This window comes from Lycorma delicatula, chromosome 1, assembly GCF_047948215.1.
Source record: "Lycorma delicatula isolate Av1 chromosome 1, ASM4794821v1, whole genome shotgun sequence".
Taxonomy (NCBI): Eukaryota; Metazoa; Arthropoda; class Insecta; order Hemiptera; family Fulgoridae; genus Lycorma; species Lycorma delicatula.
Genome location: NC_134455.1, coordinates 193,476,384 through 193,495,038, shown reverse-complemented (window position 1 = coordinate 193,495,038; position 18,655 = coordinate 193,476,384). Strand labels below are relative to the sequence as shown.

The 18,655-nt window shown below is 28.4% G+C and overlaps 1 protein-coding gene across 1 annotated transcript in view; it reads right to left on the bottom strand.

Moving 5' to 3' along the window:
• The window catches only part of Ret (protein kinase receptor Ret oncogene), a 387,727-nt gene that overhangs the window by 337,626 nt on the left and 31,446 nt on the right, over positions 1-18,655 (bottom strand). The gene's annotated exons all lie outside the window — the stretch shown is intronic.

Here is an 18,655-nt window from a genome sequence, read left to right as displayed (position 1 = left end):
AAAATGCCATGCCTGACCGGGATTCGAACCTGGGACCTCCGGATGAAAGGCCGAGACGATACCACTCGGAGGCTCGGTTATCTGACTTGAGTGAAAAAATAAACATCCCTAATATCACGATTATTGTCACGTAAGCGTACAATGGTTTTATTTAGTTCCCAACCGCTCGCTAGAGTATTTTTCAATGTTGAACGCTTAATTATATTTTACGCCATAAAGATCTCCTATTCACATTTATAGAGATCAGTGTATTAAGTTCACAACCTAAAGATTATATGAGTCATATGTTTAATGTTATCTCAAAAGTCACTATCATACATGGGAGTTACATATAAAACAAAATTGTGAAAGAAAGATATTTTTAACCTACCTCAAAAAATGAAATTTACAATACATACTACAACAAGTTAATTTAATGTTTAAAATAACGGACAACTTCTTTCCTGGTAACCTTGATCTATGGATTTATTCTAGTGAAATTGTCTGTATTTAAGAATATGGAATAGAATTTGTAATCCATAAAAATTTTATGCCTGACCGGGATTGTAATCCAAGACCATTTGGATGAAAAACTGAACTGTAATCACTTTGCCAAGAAGACTTGCAAAAATTTTAATATTATTCTCAAGAGGGTTGTCACCTTGCCAAGGCTCGATTTTATATTTTATTTACGTTAATGAAATTTCAAACAGTCTATCTCATTGTTTAGCTTTTATGTATACTGATGATACTGTACTTTTAGTAACACATAAAGACTTTCGTGCTGCAGAACCTTTATTGCAGGATGATTTTAACAAAATTTTAATATGGTCTCATAGCAATCAACTCATAAACAAAAACAAAACTATGCTCGTAAATTTTCAAAATAGCTCATATGAAATCTGAATCCTTGCCTATATTAATTGCGCACAGTTGCAATTGTTCCTTCAAACTCAGTATCAATAATAATGAGCCATGTGCTTGTAATAGATTGACAGTAAAATATCTGGGTGTGATAAGTAATAATAAACTGGAATAGGATTGTCACTTAAAAAAAACTTTCTCGTAAAATTACAGCATATCTATTTAATTTCGTTACTCGAAAAAAACTCCCACGTAAAACTCTTTTACTAATATATGAAGCCCAAATGAAATTTTTAATAAGATTTAGTGTGGGTTATAATTTAAAAATTATAACTAAACTTCAAAAAAGAGCCCTTAAAGTGGTTTTAGGCTTTTTGTCAAACGATTTAAATTAAAATTTCTATAAGGATTGTGATATGTTGACTCCTCCCCTAGATTATCATTTTTCTCACTTTGTCGATTAGTTTCGAAAATAACAAATACCTTTTTAAACGCAATGTATCTCTTCATCTGCGATACAAGTAAATGTAAACGGTACCAAATTATTTTAATTTATATGATAAGTCATTAAAAACTCAAATTTCAACCATTTTAATAAAAGTACCTGAAAAACAAATTTTTGATTATTTATTAGCGGGAATATCCGATAGCTATTTTTACTTCCTTCTACGAAGTACAGGAAGTATTGTGATCGTGAAAATTTCAGTTTCCAGATTTTAACGGAAATATCCATTTTGATCATTCCTGAATCCACTTTGATTAGATTCGGCGTGACGTCTGTACGTACATACGTATGTATGTATGTACGTACGGTACGATCGTATCTCGCATAACTAAAAAAACGATTAGCCGTAGAATGTGGAAATTTTGGATTTGGGACTATTTGTGCATCTCCCCTTTTGATTGCAATCGACTGAACCAAAAAAATCCCAAAAAGCCAAAAAAAAATTTGGATTTTGGACTTTTTCTTAACTGCAGTAATAAGCTCTCATTGAGGGCTTTTCAAAGATGTATCAAGTGGTAATTTTTTCATTGATTCCAGAGTTATAGCCAAATAAAATTTTAATTAATGAAATATTTGGATCTTAGGCACATCCGTTCGAATCAGACTTCACCCCTTTTTTTTACTTTTTTTCAATTTAATTATAATGATTTATTAATAATTATTAACCTCTAATAGTAAAAAACGTTTTACAGTAAATAATAATTCAATAACAACGTAAAATAAAAATGAAAAAGTATTATAAGTTTTTAATTAAATAAAATTTACGTACTTTTCATTTAAAAAAAAAAAAATATGTAAATGTAATTTAATAAGCGTACAAGGAAATCATGTGTAGTTCACATGATATATGTATTATTTATTTTTTTATATTTTGTTCATTACAATATGTAATATGCAAAAACTGCGTAATTTAAATCTATCCATGTATTAAAAATTGCCTGTACTTAAAATTATTTAAATTTTTTTACTGAAATCTATTTAATTTTTTAAATTAATCTCTTGTAGTTTTTAAATTAAAATCATTATTTTTCTTTTTTTATGAAATGTATGATCTTCGTATTATTTTTCTCTTTTTTTATTTTGTGTATTGTAACATGTAATATTCAAGAACAGCCAAATTTAGATGTATGCATATATTACAAATTATCTTTGTTAAAATTAATTAAATTTTTTATTGAAATCTAGTTAATTATCTAATTTCTTGTATTTTGTGTATTGAAATCAGTTATTTTCATTTTTTTAATAAAATTTCTGAGTTGTATAGTATTATTTTATCATTTTGTATTTTGAATATTAAAGTATAAAATCTGTAATAGGCAAGAACAGCCTTAATTTAGATAAGTGATTCTTAACCATTTTAGTTCTACGACTCTCAAAAATTAAAAAGAAAATAGATATATATAATGAACAATTTGCGACCCCCTCAACACCAACATAATGAAACGTAATTAAAATTATTTAGCTGCGTTCATAGCGACGGGTATGAACATGCATGTATGAAGTGTATAAAAATGAGCAATTTTCAAGTTCCAACTTGATGTGTGCGTGATCCTTGTAATGTGGTTACAAATAAATATTGTCTGTGAGAGCATCAAGTTCAAACATATGTATATTTGAATAAATCGTGTTCTCAGTAGCATAAAAGAAGGGTAAAGGATTGCGGAACGTCAGATGACTGGTCAGCGAGTTGACGTACATTGTTTGCCGTCTCGTCATTCGTTGGAAAAGGGAATTTCGTTCCGACGGGCCGATCTTATTGGTATCGTAAGTACTATTATTTATGATAAGGGATTTCTATCATAAATAGGATTTTCCAAGTCTGCCACCGAAGAGGACTACCGAAAGGAGTGGCCCTCATTGGCGAGAGCCCTTTTTGCCATTGTGAGGGAACGCCTGGTAACGAAGAGCAACCGGCTCTCCGTAAGGCTGCAAATATATAGTGAAGGCGACTTTCGCGAAGTGGAGAGTTTTCTAAAGGTATCGCCTTTCATATTTATCAGCTCCTTAAGGAGAGAATGCTTAAAGGCGTTCTTCGAAGTACTTCCATTGGGGCCACCTGCGACGAAGTGAGAGAGGAGCTTTACTCACTTGGCTAAGAGGTGGCGTCGGTCAAGAAATTGACCACTGACAGTAGGGAACCCCTACGTACGGAAGTATGACCTAGACAAAATAGTTTATTGCAAATTAAAGTGACTGCATTTGTGCCACGAGGGGGCCTTCCCAATGCCATAGATGTCAAAAGTTCGGCCATTTGTCGAACTGTTTACGCAGTATTGCGTAAAATGTGGTGTGGATCGTGAAATGGCGTCAAGTGTTAAGACCCGTGAAGAGCCCACCTCGTGCGCCAGAAAGAAAGAAATGCACCCGAAACCGGACAAATCACTGATCCTTAAAAACTATTTCACATATAGAATCTGATGTTTCACCAAAAAATTTTATTTCGCTAATAACATCCGATTTTTTTCATATATATATATTTTTATTACTATTTACAGTAAAAATGTTATTACAATCACGGGTGAATAATTATTAAACCAATATATTTAAATTAAAAAAAAAATAAACTTAAAAAAAGTAGTTGATGTCTGATTCGAACCGATGTGCTTCTCTTGTAAGATCAAAATATTTAATTAATTAAAGTTTTATTTGGCTATAACTCTGGAACCAATGAAATAAGTACCACTTATGATATATCGTTGAAAAGATTTCAATGAGGGTTTATTACTGCAGTTAATAAAAGGTCCATTATCCAAATATTTGGGAATTATGGGCTTTTTTGGACACTTTTGGTTCAGTCGATTTCAATGAAAAAGGGAGGCGCACAACTAGATGTTGCAACAATTCTAAATCCAAAATTTCAACATCCTACGGCTAATCGTATTTGAGTTATGCGAGATACGTACAAACGTACGTACGTACGTCACTAGTCAAAATAGATACAGGGATGGTCAAAATGGATAATACAGTTGAAATCTGAAATTTTTCGTGATCACAACAATACTTCCTTTACGTCGTAAAAGGAAGTAAAAATAAGCATAAAAACATTATATTTCAGTTAAATTAGATTTGTGATAAAGAATACTTTCAAAACATACCTCCAATTTTGTTGACAACGTTTTTTCTTCCATTTGATATACCGCGGAACTCGAGTATGTCACTTTTCCTCAAAATGGTGGGTTTACGAATCGCGCTGCTAGGTAGTAGTACTTAACGGCGCCTTTGAATTTACGAATTATCTCGTAAAAAAAACTTGATATGTACTTGAAATAAAAGAATTTAAAAGAAAATATACTACAGCTTGTTTTAATAGTAAATTTTCCTAAGTAAATGAAAATACTGAAGTTGAAACAATTTTTTCAGCTCCCATCACTTCATTAAAAAGAAAAAGTATTAGGTTACAAGAGATTATAGCTTGTAATAAAATACAAAAACCACTAACAGTAGGAAAATGTTAAAAATGTGGGAACAAAGATTTGTTACATAAAACAGAGATAAATTCGATTGGTTGAAGTTTTACCTATTTTAACTAATTGCTTGAGAAATAAAAAAAAGTTCATTTAATAATTATATAAAACATGTGTTCACGGATACGATAAAAATGGAGGGTTACACTTACAATGTAATAAGTGCAATGTTACGTCACGGATCTTCGATTAGTGAAGGTCAATATACTAGTATTATTAAAAAAGGAAAAATATGGTATGAAGTGAATGATATGACTATCAACAAAAAAAATTGGCCGATAAATTAAAAAAATGTATATTTTTTTTCTAGAGAGGCAGTAAATTTTAATAATAATGATTATTCATTAATTAATAAATGAATTCGGGCCGGTTAGAGTTTTGTAACAATTTTTTATATTTTTTGCTTATTATATAAAACTTTTAAACGTTATTTTATGTCTGTTGTCTATTACATATATTTAACATGTATTTTTTTTTAACAACGTTCTAAACTGATTACAAATTTTCATAATAGAAAGGTAGTATTATATTTTTTTATATCAATATCACTTTATTAAAAATAGTTTTATTTATATTACAGAAATTTTTGTTTTTTGAGCGGAAGAAATGATATCTACGAAATTCTTACCGTACGGTTTACAATTAAATTGTAATTTTTTTGGATAATTGTTTGTTAATGGTTGTAATTCTGAGAGTAATACGAAATACAAAAGTTACTACTAGATCTTTTACTTCCTATAATTTCTACAGCGATTTTTCCGTTTATGAAAATTTGAATGCTTTTCACTCAAAAAAATGAAGGGATTTATCGAGAAACGGTTTTCAACATAATTTTTCTCGTAAATTATTACATTGAAATCATTTCTTAAAAAAAAATTATTTAATGCAAGATAGCGGAAAATTATATTACAGAAATTTTTGTTGTTTGAGCGGAAGAAATGATATCTACGAAGTTCTTACCGCACGGTTTACAATTTCATTGTTACCATAAAGTAGTAATTCTGTAACACTGTAAATCCGCACTTGTTTTTACCTATTAGTGTCCCTCAGTTTTGAAATATGAAGCCGTCTCCATACTTTAATATCATTCTGTACAGCAAAATTACATGTCATAAATTCTTTATTGTAATAATTTTGATCTGCTTAATCGATATGCAAATAAGCTGAATCCTTTTTCTGATTAAATTGATTTCCTTTAACAGAGTTCTAGCATGTAATAAACTTATTTTTGATTAAAAATTTATGAAGTAAATATTCTGGAATGGACTTTCCGCCACTAAATAATAAAAACCAGAATAAATTCGCTAAATTATGCTTTGCTAAAGAATGTTAATATACTGAGACCAGACTGCGTGAAGAGAAACGCTACTACTAAGAGTATTTTCCCGTTTGTTCAAATCTGTAGCCTGCACTTGTGGTCTACATCAGTTGGCGCTAGTCTCGTAATAGAAATAAATCTTAAATAAACAACACATCTCAATATAAATGGCTGCAATTGTAGAAATATTATTATTTAATCTGGCTATTAAATAAATTAAAACATATATAAGAAAAATTTTAATTGTATTAAGAAAACATTTTAAATCCATTTAATACTATTTAAACTGTAAAAAAGGCTGGTATGCAAAATATACTTCGCATATTATACTGTAATTAATGAATAAAGAAATTGACAAGAATTTCGCTTACGTATTCGAAAAAAAGAATTGTTAATTTTGTTCAGTCTTGATAACTGTGAATTAATTGGTTAATCTTAAAATTACTATTATATCTAGAATTATTAATATACTAATAATATGAACACGGGATATTTTTTTAATATCTTAAATTACATTTGTTCCCTTTAAATCTCTTTTTAAGTTTATGATTGCATTCGAAAATTTGATCATCAAAGATGCCTAAGTTACTTGTATAACAGAATAAAGCTAGAAGAAATTCGTAAGAAGTAGGTAGGGTAATGCTTAATGTAGAGATGTAAACCCTCTAAATTACTAAGTTATATTCTTAAGATATTCTTTGTTTCACTAAGTTGAATACTCATTTTCTAAATATACGGAAATAATTTGCGAGAGATATTTTTGGAGCTTTCATTCAGTTCTTCGATGGGTAGAGTGTTTATATTTTTAAAAACATATTAATATTGCTCTAATAGTAAGATCATTATTTTTGTATGATGATCTCATATTTGAAAAGTTTAATAACTTATTTGGGTAATGCTTGGATGAACTTCTATCATCTGTGTGATTCTGTTTTTCTCTTCGTCTAATCCTCGTAATGTAGTATTTAATAGCTGCTGCAGTTACCCCACTCTTGGTGTTAATTTGTATAGATCATTTATACAATCTGTAGGTAATGTTAATGTATGGTATTATTTAGCTGCAGTTGTTAAAATAACACGATTTTAGTGTGATTGTGATTAGATATAAGCAAGCATTACGGTCTGTTACAAGATTTGGCTTTAGTGGTCTCTAGAAATTAATAAAAATATTTTGTTAATAGTTACAGATTTGTAACATCAGCTTGTTTTAAATTATATTACAGTAATTTAAGAATAAAATGTTACTTTCATTTAATAAAAAAAGTCTTTTTTTGAACTTCAACCGCGTTTCGTTTTGGGCATGAATGAAAAATACGAGATAATCTGAAAATCATAGGATCCCGTAATGTTTTTATTATATTTTTTATTATCAATCGGTATCTTAGCAGGAAGCATACGGTGGGTCAAAAGTTAAACTTTAACCCAATCTTAAACCTATAATTTACTGTAGTTTACAGAAATTCTTCAACAGAGAAAACTTTCGATTAAAAACATCTTTATTATTTTTTAAATATAATTTACTGTCCTCGTGACACCTATGACATATGGTAATCCCTTCTAGTAATTTTTGCATTTAACTGGAACAAAATTATTACTTTCTGTTCATCACCGTAATGAGTTCATATTTTTTAATTATAAAAAATTAATAAGTAGATCTTTTAATAAATAATGTTATATAATTTATTCTAACAGACAGTTAGATAGAAAGGTTGATTATGTTAAAACAGCAATGTTATTCACGGCAGCGAAAGAAAGGCAGTTAACCCACTAAATTGTACGAATCAATTTTAAGAATATAATATAGCATCAAAAAGTAAGATGTATCGTAGGTTTTGCAAGTTAAAAAGAACAACTAACATTATGTTAGAAGAATATATCGCAAGGCTACGTCAAAGCCGTGAGTAATAAACACCATTTGTCTTAATGGATATGATACATCTGTTCGCTACTATAATAGATTTACTGTGAAAAAAGATAATCGTAAATTTTATAAAAAGATTTCACGAAGATTTAAAAAGTGTTGACAAGCTAACTTTTAAAAATTGCTAAAACATCTAGTGTAAATCTATTTTTTGCAATAAAATAAGTGATGACTAAAAATTACAATAAGTTCATTTTATTCACATCCAGCTGGAGATTGAATCAAATGCAAAACAAATCTAATCCAAAACAAACCATAGTTGTGAATGGTTAACTAATAGCAAGAAAGTAAATACAGAAATAAATAAGAGTAAAATATTGACAGGCACAGCCAACTTAGTAGGATAAAATAATTCAGTTTCAGTTTAGTTTCAGGATCAGGATTCAGTTATATTGGATATTCAGTCAGTTAAATTTTTAATTTAATGTCGGTGACGATCACAACAAGTACACCTAATTTCCATCATTTTTCAGTAGAAACAAATATTTGTGTTTCTGACAGGAAGCACGTACTTATTTTTGCCTTATTTATTTATTAAAAAAAAAAAGTTAATAATTTTATAATGGAAAATTTATGCAATAATACCAACCATTTCTTAAAAAAATAAGATTCACCGCAGAATAATGGGCTAAAAAATTTTCTCATCTTAATTAGGCTACCAAAATTGTATTTTTATTTTTTTGTAGATAAACACTAAACTTACACTATACTGGCTTTAACAAAAACTAAAGAATGAAAACTACTGCCACGTATTGTAACTTCATTCTACCCTACTAAAGGGTATTTGTATGTGTATCTTTGTGTTTGTCCGTTCTCCTTAGCTTAGCACCGGAATGTCATCACTAGCGGAAAATTCCAATACGTCAGTATCAATTTCTATCATTAAATTTCTATTTATCTTTCGTTATATCAATTTTCATCATTAAAAAAAAAAGAGTTTTACACAAGAGGTAACGAATTTTGGACACCTTGTAATCCCCACTCCAAGACGACACTTGTCAGGGCAACCCGCCCGGAGGGCCTAGCTGCGAAGGGAGTGTCTACCGCACGCCTCTGCAGCTAGTTAGTCATTAAACTAATTATACCCGTTAGAATAAATATTAGTTGAAAGAAAACCATTTTTTTTTTCAGAATAATTTTTAACTTATTGGACTTATGTAACAGAATCTATTAATAGAAGACAATTGACATATAAAAACAAAAGCTGAAGATGACAGTGTATGAAACAGTTTTTTCAGTTAGATATGAAAAAAGAATCGCAAGAGGGTTTAAAGAATTTTACAATGCAATGTGATAATGGTAAAAGGTAAAGGTAATGGTAAAGTGGGGCGTATTTGAAGAAAAAAGATGACAATTCTTTACAAATTGCAGCTCCAAGGCAGTAAAGCAGTATATTGTCTTTAAATTCATAACTGTTACATAATTTAATATAATATAAGGGTTTATCTTTTTTCGTTAGCCACATTAAGCTAATCTTTTCTCTAACGTTTCGTGGAAGAACTAAGTTTTCTATACATTTTTTCATTCAGGTTCAATTTTAAATCATTTAAATTTGATATAAATTTTATAATTAAAATCATTAAAATTCATATAATTTTTTTTTTACTTTTAATAATTTTTTAATTAAGTTTGATAAATTAAAAGATAATTAACAGGCATATCTATTTAATATCTTTAATAACGCTATTACTTCTATTTCCATTTTCATCCTTAAAATTGCTATTTATACGTAATATTATGTTATTAATAATACAGTAGTATATATTACGTTTTCCAAACTGAAAGGCATTGTTTACGACTAAGAAAAAAGTGATGATGAACGTGATCCACTGTTATTTTGGATCCAGTATTTATTTTCAACTTGTCATATGCATTTCACTCGTACTTAATTACTCTTTTCACTCAACTAATCGAAAGAAATCGTGTGATTCTGATCTCTTGAAGATCAATGCAGCTGCTATTAAATTGTGGGGATACAAATAAGCCAACAAAGTAACTAACAAAGAAACGAAGAAAGATAACATTAGCACTCCTTATGATGTATGCTGATTAACGTAAATACATTACATTACAGTTATATAAGATGACTTAAGTCTTAATGAAATATTTGTCATAAATATAATATAAATGTGAAATTCCTTACTGATTCACTATTACTCATTCTTCTCTTTTCTGGATTGCCAGAAAGCTAAAATATGGCTTAAATGCCGTTCTTATCTAGAAAATTGAAAAAAAAAATTTTTTTGTAACAATCATAATGGGTAAAATTATATAGTGGGTGAAAATTTGTTGAGGTCGGGAAAGCTAGAGAAGTGAAATCTGCCTTGTGCGTATAACTTAAATACTTAGAGAATCAAAAACCTCTATGAAAGGAATGTTTCACTCATTTCTTAGAAAGCTGAAGGAATGCAATATATTAAGAACAGCTTTACTGATTTTTTTCTATTACTTATAAAAACCGCATGCAAAACTTTTAGATAATGGGAAAAACACTTTTTTTAATAATTATATAATCTTACTGCAGCTTATCTAGATTTTAAAAACTTTTTAAATGATTTTGTGTAGTTTTCAATTTTAGCTTTTACTCTTTTTTAGTAAATAATGCTTTTTAGTATTTCACCTACTATCCGATTTGGAAGTGTATCTACATTGATTATGACAGAGGGGGTATTGAGCTGTAGTCAGCTTTAGATTATTATTGTTATTCTTTCAGATTTGATAGTAGGGGAAATAATTATTTTCTTTGTCTACTAAAGCTAGTGAAACCTATTTAATAATTATTTATTAAGGTATTAAACCCCTGACAATAGTAAAGGGTCATTTATTATATTTTATATTAAATTCCAGATTTATGTAAAACTTGAATTGTTCATGAGCTTGCTTATTGAGCTGTACTGAGTTGTGAGATATGCCTCTTCTCAAGTAGCAAATAAAAGTTTGTTAAGTTTCTTCTGATATTTTAAAATGGAATTGTGAAGTAAACGAAAATGTAGCAACTCTAAAATTTCACGGATGTATTTTTTGTATTGATTTTCAGTCAGAGAAAGCATTATAAAACTGTAGGGTAGAACGCGTACAAATTTAAGCGCATTTGTTCTGAAAGGGCAGAGAATAGAGTAAGTATTATAGCAGTAATAGCCGAGGGCAAACAAAGAATACATTATAGTCGTAGTAAAATTAACGGACTGTGTTAATTGTAACATTAAATATTAACAGCAAAATTAACATAGTAGTAACAGTAAATTGGTTAATTAGGATGTGTCTTGAAGTAAATAGTTAAAAGTTAACTTTTGTGACATTAATAATTTATTTAATAACAAAAAAATTATTTTGTTTAAAATTATGTTATATGCAATTAAGTATTACTTCCTTGTACGTACTAAAGGAAGTACTGCCATCGCGAAAACTTTCGGTATTCAGATTTCATCTTCTTTTTCTTTTTTTAACCTTGTTTTCCCTTCTTGTACGAAGTAAAGGAAGTATTGTGATCGCAAAACATTTCGGTTTTCATATTTCAACGGGAATATCCGTTTTGACCGTCCCTGAATTCATTTTGACTAGTTTCGATGTGACGTCTGTACGTACGTATGTATGTATCTTGCATAACTCAAAAACGATTAGCCGTAGTATGTTGAAATTTTGGATTTGGCACTTGTTGAACATCTAATTGTGCACCTCCCTTTTTGATTGCAATCGAAATTAAAATTAAAATTTTAATTAATGAAATATTTGCATCTTAAAAGGAAGGCACATCGGTTCGATCAGATTTCAGCTCCTTTTGTTTATTTTAACTTATTTTTTTATAACTTTTATTATTTTAATTTAAATATACTGATTTAATAATTAATAACCCGTGATTGTAAAATAATTTTTGCAATAAATAATAATTCAATGATAAAAAAAAGGAAAAAAAGGATTAGTGAAATAAAATTTTATGAACTTTTAAAAACGTGTGTATGTATTTTAATAGACATTATTACATGTGTGTATATGTAATAGATTTCGTGAAACATCTGATTATTCAATATTAATTGAAAATTATAATTTAGAATCGTATTATTTTTTGGATTTTCTACTTTAATTTCAGTTCAATTTTATTTAATTATTCTGGAATTTCTGTTTAATTTTATCTATCTAATTAAAGTTAACTACAGAGTAACTAAAATATCGATCCTCACAAGAACACTATATACAGTGAGCCATACATATCCGATCTTTAATAAATTGCAAAAAATTCTTATCTTTTAGTTTATTACTCCTCTGATATTATCGGATAATATTCTCCATAAGTTAGAGTTGATCATTATTTCGTTTATTTGTCTTAATTGCCAATCATTTAATCGCTATTTGTTTGATATAATTCTTCTGATCTTAATTTGTTTACACATTCTCTAGTTTTAAAATTTTCTCTCTCTTTATATTCATCATCCTCTCTTCATTTCCTTGGTTTTAACGTTTTCTTCTCCTTTAATCTTCTTGTCTTAATCTTTTTATTTTTTCTTTGGTTTTAACATTTTCTTCCTTTTTATATTTATAATCTTCTATTAATTTTTTTTTACTCTTCCCTTGTTCGTAACATATTCTTCTCCTTTATATTAATCTTCTTGTCGTTTTATGAGATATATTTCTTCATGTTATCATTCTTTTCCCTGTATGATTGTTTCTTTTTCATTATTCACCAAAAAATCTAATAAAAAAAACTGAATATTTTACACCCTTAGGTTGAAATTAACATTTGTAACCAATATACAGGAGTTCACTAAACGGAATATTTTAATTATTATTAACTTTCGTTTATATGACACCCCAGAAATCTAAAACTTTAATTAATCAGCAACTCACACGAAGATATGATTAAAACTGATAGTAATACGAATAATAAAGGGACTTTCGCTTTATCCTGATATTTCATTAAGATTATTGAATTAATAATTGTGTAAATATTTGATGTTAATAAGAATTAATATCCCAGCAATTGTGTTACTGTCCACTTTATTAAAGAACTGAAGGATCGTATCACTTTCAAATGAAGGAAGTTTAAATGAAGTGCAGCAAGAGGTGTGTATATGTAATTTAATAGGCGTACAAGGAAGCCAGCCATTGGTGCACACATCAGATTTTTTTCCGAGTATTCAAGAAATATCTGTTTTTTTTTGTATAATAATAATATTAATTTACAATATATAAATATAGTAATTCAAAATAATGAAATAGATATCCATTTATTATAGTAACATCATCACAGAATTATACGATTACAATGTCTCACACAATCTCTTTTCTCAGATGACTTCGACACTTGATACTGTGATTGATTTGTGATATTATCAGAAATCAATGATGATGTTGATATTATCTGGTTGATGCCAATATCTGATGATTTTGACGTTAGTTATTGTCTGCGGTGAAGCTATTATTTTCATCTGATTCATAGATAAATTAAAGCAAAATATAATTTTGAAAGCAATCGGTCGGTTGGTCCTCGCGTGATGCTGTTAAAGACGGGCAGACGAACCCGCAAGAAATTTCAACATTTATACATAACATAATAACATTTGGATTAGCATTAGTATAATATCAGATTTTATTTAAGTATAATTTAATAAAATTAAAGATTTATAATACATTAAATATTTAGTTATTGAGTAATAGCTTTTGTATAAATATGTATATACATATATATATATAAAATCATCAAAAAAAATCTAATTCAATGCATTTGTTATATTTTAATAATATAACTTTTAAATTAATTAAGCAATTTTAGATTAAGTTTTATTTAACAGAAATATTTAATATAATCTTAGATATTTCATTTAAATATAAGCTACATTTAAATATAATTTTTACTTCCTTGTACGAAGTAAATGATGTAATGTGATCGAAAAAAAATTTGGTTTCGAGAATTCAAGGGAAATATGCATTTTGACTATCCCTGAATCTAATTTGGTTAGTTTCGGCGTAACGTCTGTACGTATGTATAAACGCATAACTCAAAAACGATTAGCCATAGAATGATGAAATTTTGGATTTAGGACTGATGTAACATCTAGTTGTGCACCTCCTCTTTTTATTGCAATCGACTGAACCAAAAGTGTCCAAAAAACATTTCCAAAAATATTTGGATTTTGGACATCTGTTGACTGCAATAATAATAATAATAAACCCTCATTGAGAGATTTTCAACGATATATTATAAGTGTACTTATTTTCATTGATTCCAGAGTTCAACTTCATCATCTTTTTTTTAACTTTTTTTTTTTTTAATTTAAATGTATTAATTTATTAATAATTATTTACCACTCTTTGTAAAAACCTTTTACTATGAATAAGAATTAAAAACAAAAAAAAAGAAAAAAATATCAGTAGTGTTTAATGAAATAAAATTTTATGTACTTTTTCATTTAAAAAAAAAAAATGTATAAATCCAATTTAATATGCGTACAAGGAAGGTAGGTATTTGTTGTCCACGTCAGATTTTTTAGTTTAAAATTAACTCTAATGAAATAATTAAATTGTTTTATCCAGGTAAAACATTTATGATGTAAGAGAAAGTTTAATTGCTTTTAAAATAGAAATATTCAATAATTGCTTTTTCTGTGATTAATAAAATTCAATAAAAGCCAATATTTGAATGATGGTGCCTGAAAGCCACTCTTTGACATGACCTGACTCATGTCAACAAATTGCCTTCAGTCATTTCATTATGGTCTTTAATAAACAATTGAAATTTGCAACTACTATTATAATAATTTAATTAAATTACATATAATTAAATTAATTGTAATAGTCTCTTGTTTATAATTAAAATTATCAATTTTTTTTACTATGATTTTTCTTCTCTTGAACAGGTTTTACGATACGGTTCCTTTCGTAAACCATCCAAAAGGTAACCATCCCTGGATACCTGGATATAGGTCCATAATTCAATATCCTGTAATTTAAATTTGTATAAGCAATAATCCTATAATCAGCTGCATTTAAAAATGTAAATAAAACGTTTCAATGTGAGATTAAGCTAATAAAACCTATTGTGGGTAACAGGATTTTGAATGCACCCATTGTTCCTGATGCATAGTTATATAATATCAGGAACAATAAAAAGTTATATAATTTTTCAGGAACAATATAAAAATTAAGATAACTAAATTATAAAAATATTCACTTGCGTTGCAATAAAAAATTTAATATCGTATTCCTATTTTAAGTGTCGTAACCTTATTGGATATAGGTGATCTGTCGTGAACTAGAGTCGCTCATGAAAATGACATAAATTCTCCAGAATAAAAAGATCCCATGCATACTTATTTAAAAAAAAAAAAAAAAAAAGATTTAACTGGTCTCCCTTTACTTTTTTTAACGAGACAAGTATACAATTGCAGATCGGCATGTTAAACCCAAGAAGATGCAGTAAATGTTTAATCCAACAATAATACTTTCACTGTGTTCACTACAGTTGCTGTTAGTACAGTCGACATCATTACTGTTAAAGAAAGCAAATCTGATTACCGACTCTTTTAATTCAGGTATCTTAAATGCGTAACAGTCACATAAAATACTAGTACAGGTAAATTTTGGATAAGAAAGAGGTTGTCTAATAGTCACACAGCCACACGGTACGTACTTATTTACTAAACGAACATCCAATGCTTTGATAAGATTTGCGTACTAATTCAAAATTTTCAGGTTTGAATCAGGATTGCTGATTTTAGAGGATAAGTCACAGTGCAGTCCTCTAACTATAAGGACAAGACGGTTACTATAGTTAATTAACTCCAAGACCGTAGACGCTTGGATGAAAGTTTCTTTGCTATATTGAACAATAATAATCTGTCTTTGATCCAGTAATTAGAATTATCATGCGATAGAGAGACGTTTAAACGGCCCAAATTATCAAACAGTTATTTGTACATATGTTATAAATTATTTCATAGTAAGTTTTAAAACCTTACTTCAAAGAAGAAATCAACTTCTTTCTTAAACGTTCGTGATAAAATCCAAACCGAGTATCTCTATCGAGGAGTATTTGGAACAGCCATCAATGAGAGTTTAAATACGTTTGAAGTACACATAATTATCGATTAAATAGATTTTATCGGTATTTTTCCATTTTGAAGGAATTTAAAGTTGTATAATTCTTCTTTTTAAAAAAATAAAATATTTAAAATTATTTTTATGGATTTTTTAAAGAATTTAAATATAAAAATAGTTTCCGTAAGAAAATATTTTGATCAATTTTTTATATTACAATATGTCGATAATCTGTTCGTAGAACACATTAGATAAACGAGTTCAATATTTCATGTTTTATCATTTATTTTTTTGTACTTAAAATATATTAAAAAAAAAAAATACATAACATATCCTCTCTTGGAATCTACATCATCTGTAAAATTTTTAAATCATTTTCCTTGTTTAAAATTATCTCAAATTAGGGATAAATGAAAAAAATATAAGTATGTAACACAAAGTTTTTTTTAAAAATAAAATTGTCTTCTACTGTACCTTTGAATTTTCATAACTTCTAATTCTATTTTTATCACTGCTTCTTAAGATAAGCAGTAATCTGTAGAATAGAATACACTAATATATAAGGACTCAGTGAATATTTACTTAAAATAATTAAGGAAGAAATGTTCTATTTTGAAAATGATAAAAATATATAAAATTCTATTTCTTTGTTGCCTCTTCGTTCATTAATGTGTCCTGAAAGAGAATATTTAATTTTGGTATTTACACTCCAGGACCTGATTATCTCTATTTAAATAGAATAATGAATCTAGATTTGGTACGGAGTAAGCTCCAGAAATTTCACTAAATCACCTCGATATACACGCACAAAAGCTGCTATTTTGGAATCTTTTTTAAAAAAAGTATTTTTAGGGACCATAAAAAAATTCAGAATTTGAATGGGTCAAGGTGCTAATTTAAAAAATCCGTTATGGCACGTCGGAAGGCGGAGATAGATTTCACCGGTGCTAAGTAGGGTATAAAAAGATTTCCACCTTAAAGTTAAGAAAAACTTCAAATTTACTCAATACGACAATGGTTGGATGTGGAAAAATGTTTCACATGTTTAGCATACGACAAGCCCCATCTTAGAATTCCAGCAACATTTTGGTCATACTTTGCCGTAAGGGTTGGTCATATCAAAAATTGTTGCAGACAAAAGTTTTAGGTAATTTTTAAAGGTCTAACAACAACTTTAAACCTATTCGATACTGTGCCTATTAAGGGAGTTGTTTTTGTCTACAAAATCCCATTTTTTCCACCCCCTGGGCCAATGGTTGGTGATATCAATAAACTTTACTTACATAAGTTTTAATCCCATATCCAAATAATAGTAGGAAGTTTAAATGAATTCGATATATTACTTAATAAGAAACTTATAGGTATATATTTTTTTTTCAAAAAACGTTCCTTTATTTCCATCCCCATGGGATGATTTTTGCCGTTACCAAATTCGACTGAGATTTTGGGACGGGTTGGGCCGGCAGTTATTTTGGGGTCTGGAGGATGTAATACGCGAAGATATGTCTAAATTTTCTGGAAGTTCATTCGTCATGGTACTACTAGAATAGGTAACTTTCTTATGAAATCTACCTAATAAATAGAAAATTCATGTATTTATAAATACATGCATGTTAATATATTTATAAATATATTATTAATTTCACATTAATTACCATATATATATATATCTTTGTATATATATTTCTTCTGTACGTGTGTATGTCACTGAACTCCTCCTAAACGGCTGGACTGATTTTGATGAAATTTTGTGTGTGTGATTCGAGAATGGTTTAGATTCACAATTTGATCCGATAGAAAATGTTTTTTTAATTAATTAATTTATTTATGTGTTGTTGATCTTGCGTTGGTTAAGGTTCACAATTAAATCCGGTAGGCAGCGCTGCGATCGCGTTTTAGAATTTTTTTTAATTTTTGGCATATCAGTCAGAACCGGTAGTTGGTGGTGCGATCGGATTCTAGGAAATTTTTTTATTTTGTTGCTTTTTCGCATATCAGTTACTTGCGTCGTAGCTTAATGTTGTTATTACATTAAAATTCGTATTTTTAACAGTCTACTGTGTTTAGCGAGTAGTTTGAATTAAATCCGATACGTAGTGCTGTTGTTTTGCCATTTGGATTTATTTACCTTCTGACTTTTATAAAGTGAAAGGTTAAATTTTGTGAAGTTCCTAATGTTCATTGTTTTTAAGGTTTTATGAAACTTTCAATTGTGTTCATTTAATTTGTACGTATACTCAAATCTAGCAATAGCGAAGCATTGCCGAGTCTGCTAGAATTGCGCGCTTATTGATAATATTATTTATTTAAATAATGTTTTAACGTGTAATTAAAAAATATACATTGTGCAAATTTGTAAGATGCAGTATTGACGTGAGTATTTTACATGATTTTTCATAAATTTTAATGATGTATACACCTGCATTCAATAACAATCAACTTAACCTACAAATATAAATTGTCAGTTCTCATTTGATTCTATGCAACTTATGAAGTATTGAACGGCTCTTTGAAAATAAACATGTCAGTTTGTAAAATAAATTATAACATTTATAAAATTAAAATATAATTTA